The sequence below is a fragment of the Sinocyclocheilus rhinocerous genome, unplaced genomic scaffold (assembly GCF_001515625.1).
Source record: "Sinocyclocheilus rhinocerous isolate Xijiao unplaced genomic scaffold, SAMN03320098_v1.1 scaffold1464, whole genome shotgun sequence".
Taxonomy (NCBI): Eukaryota; Metazoa; Chordata; class Actinopteri; order Cypriniformes; family Cyprinidae; genus Sinocyclocheilus; species Sinocyclocheilus rhinocerous.
This window is the reverse complement of record NW_015643188.1, coordinates 189,249-191,914: the sequence shown is the minus strand read 5'-3', so window position 1 is coordinate 191,914 and position 2,666 is coordinate 189,249. Positions and strand designations below refer to the sequence as shown.

General features: G+C 27.5%; 1 protein-coding gene across 1 annotated transcript in view; it reads right to left on the bottom strand.

Annotated features, from left to right (window-relative positions):
- LOC107757182 (reversion-inducing cysteine-rich protein with Kazal motifs-like) overlaps nt 1-2,666 on the bottom strand; it is a 55,943-nt gene that overhangs the window by 11,022 nt on the left and 42,255 nt on the right. The gene's annotated exons all lie outside the window — the stretch shown is intronic.

The following is a 2,666-nucleotide window of genomic DNA, read 5'->3' as shown; positions in this document are numbered from 1 at the left end:
CATATATATATAAAAATGACAAATGTAATATAATAATCAAAATACAATATATCACAATAATTAAATATATTAATATAAATATAATAAAATAATTAAATATAATAATGTGAATATAATACAAATCATTTAAATATAACAAAATAAAGTAATATAATACAATAAAGTAATAAAAATATAGAAAGAAATATACAATAGACATGCATATTATTTACACTTGCTATGTTTGTATTTAGATGTGTATTTTTATACATATTTTATCATCTGTAATTAAATGCGCCTTATCATAGTTTACATTTTACATTACATTTACATTCAGTCATTTAGCAGATGCTTTTATCCAAAGCGACTTACAAATGAGGACAATGGAAGCAATCAGAATCAACAAAAGAGCAATGATACACAAGGTCTCAGTTAGCAGCAGGCAGTACACATAGCAAGGTTTTTTAAAATAATATAATAAATAAAAAGAAAACAGATAGAATAGAAAAAGAATAGACCAAGCTAGTGTTAGAGGTCTTTTTTGCTTTTGTTAATTGTATAATAAATGAAAAGAAAATAAATAGATAGAATACAAAAAGATTAGAAAGCTAGTGTTAGCAAAGTCGTCAGCTGTTAGAGTTGATGAAGGAGGGGGAGGAGGAGGACAAAGGAGGGAGGAAAATGTTTTAAAGAGCATGCGAGAGTTAGACGAATTGTTAATTTTGTTATGGTAGTATGTCCTTTTAGCAGTGGAGACATTAGCAGAGAAGGAAGAGAGGAGTGACTCAACATAGTTGAACATTATATTCATAACATATTCTTTCTTATTTTCAAACTTAAAATTTAAAGTGGTAAATTAGGCTGAAATGACAATTAGGACCAATACCTGATCCCAGAGAAGTTTCTTTAGGGTTTCTACTCTATTTCAGTTTCTACTCTCTCATTTTCCGTTTGTTAAATTAGTCATGAATTTGTCCAGGAATGACGTTCTTGAGTCCAGCCTGCAGAGGTCAGCGGTTTGCGCTGGTTAAGACGAGCTGTATTTTCCCTAAAATCTCTGAGTGTCTCTCCTCTGCTTCAGCGGCATTATGAAAGCACCTCGGTCAGATGTTAACATCAAAGCTTCGCCATTTTATCATCTTGTTTACAAAGGAACAAACATTTCCTTTGAAACGCGGGCCAAGGAGATGCTACGCAACACGCCTTACATAAGACAGATCCTCCGCAGACGTCATTGTGCTGCTAATTTAATCTTATCCTGGACGGGAATTCAAAAGCCCTTCAGTGACATCTGAACAAACAAACCTTCACAAACACACACGCCGAAGACACAGAACGCAGAGCTTGTTAGCGGCTGAATAAACACACACCAGTGACAGGCTTTACTTGATTCAGCTCAGACTCCATCGCCTGAAAACAGTGTTTGAGAGAGCGAAAACTTCTTCTTTCTTCTTATTTATTTATTACATTTAATTGTTTTATTACTACATTTTTAAAACTAAATATTTGAAACTTTTATCACATTGCTTATATAAATTAATTCACATCACTGCAGCAATTTAAGAATATTAAACATTATTATTGTTAATTATTTTTAATGGTTGGTATGGATTTAACATTATTATTCATAATTAATATATGAATAAATTATTACTTATGTTTTTGTATTCATTCTCAATTAATGTGCTATTATTAATTATTATTGTTTATTAAACATTGGTGTATTTTATCTTATTGCTTATTTATAATAATGCAGCATGTTGGAGAAAAAATTTATGAAAAAAAAATTGCAGTTTTTTGCAGATATTATTAATAAAAAGAATTGATCACATATCTAATTTTATCATTTATTTAAAAAAAAATGGACAGTGTTTGAGAGAGCGAAAACTTCTTCTTTCTTCTTATTTATTTATTACATTTAATTGTTTTATTACTACATTTTTAAAACTAAATATTTGAAACTTTTATCACATTGCTTATATAAATTAATTCACATCACTGCAGCAATTTAAGAATATTAAACATTATTATTGTTAATTATTTTTAATGGTTGGTATGGATTTAACATTATTATTCATAATTAATATATGAATAAATTATTACTTATGTTTTTGTATTCATTCTCAATTAATGTGCTATTATTAATTATTATTGTTTATTAAACATTGGTGTATTTTATCTTATTGCTTATTTATAATAATGCAGCATGTTGGAGAAAAAATTTATGAAAAAAAAATTGCAGTTTTTTTGCAGATATTATTAATAAAAAGAATTGATCACATATCTAATTTTATCATTTATTTTAAAAAAAATGGTGCAATATTGCTCATATTAATTCATTTATATTCATGTGGCAAGTTTGAAAAATAGTTTATTACAACAATTATAATTACAGTTATTAATAATTGATAATATTTTAATTTAATAATAGTCAAGTCAAGTCACCATTATTTATATAGTGCTTTTAACAATGCAGATTGTCTCAAAGTTTTCAGTATTAAAAAGGGAAATAGTGTGCCGTTCTCCTCTGGCCAGACGAACCGGCAATTTAATTCTAGGCTGATTATAGGTCAGATTATAATTTTAATATTCCATTGACAAAAAAATATTATTTTATTAGTTTTATTTCTATCTATTAAATTGTACTATTATCAATTAGTGTGTGTGTGTGTGTGTGTGTGTGTGAG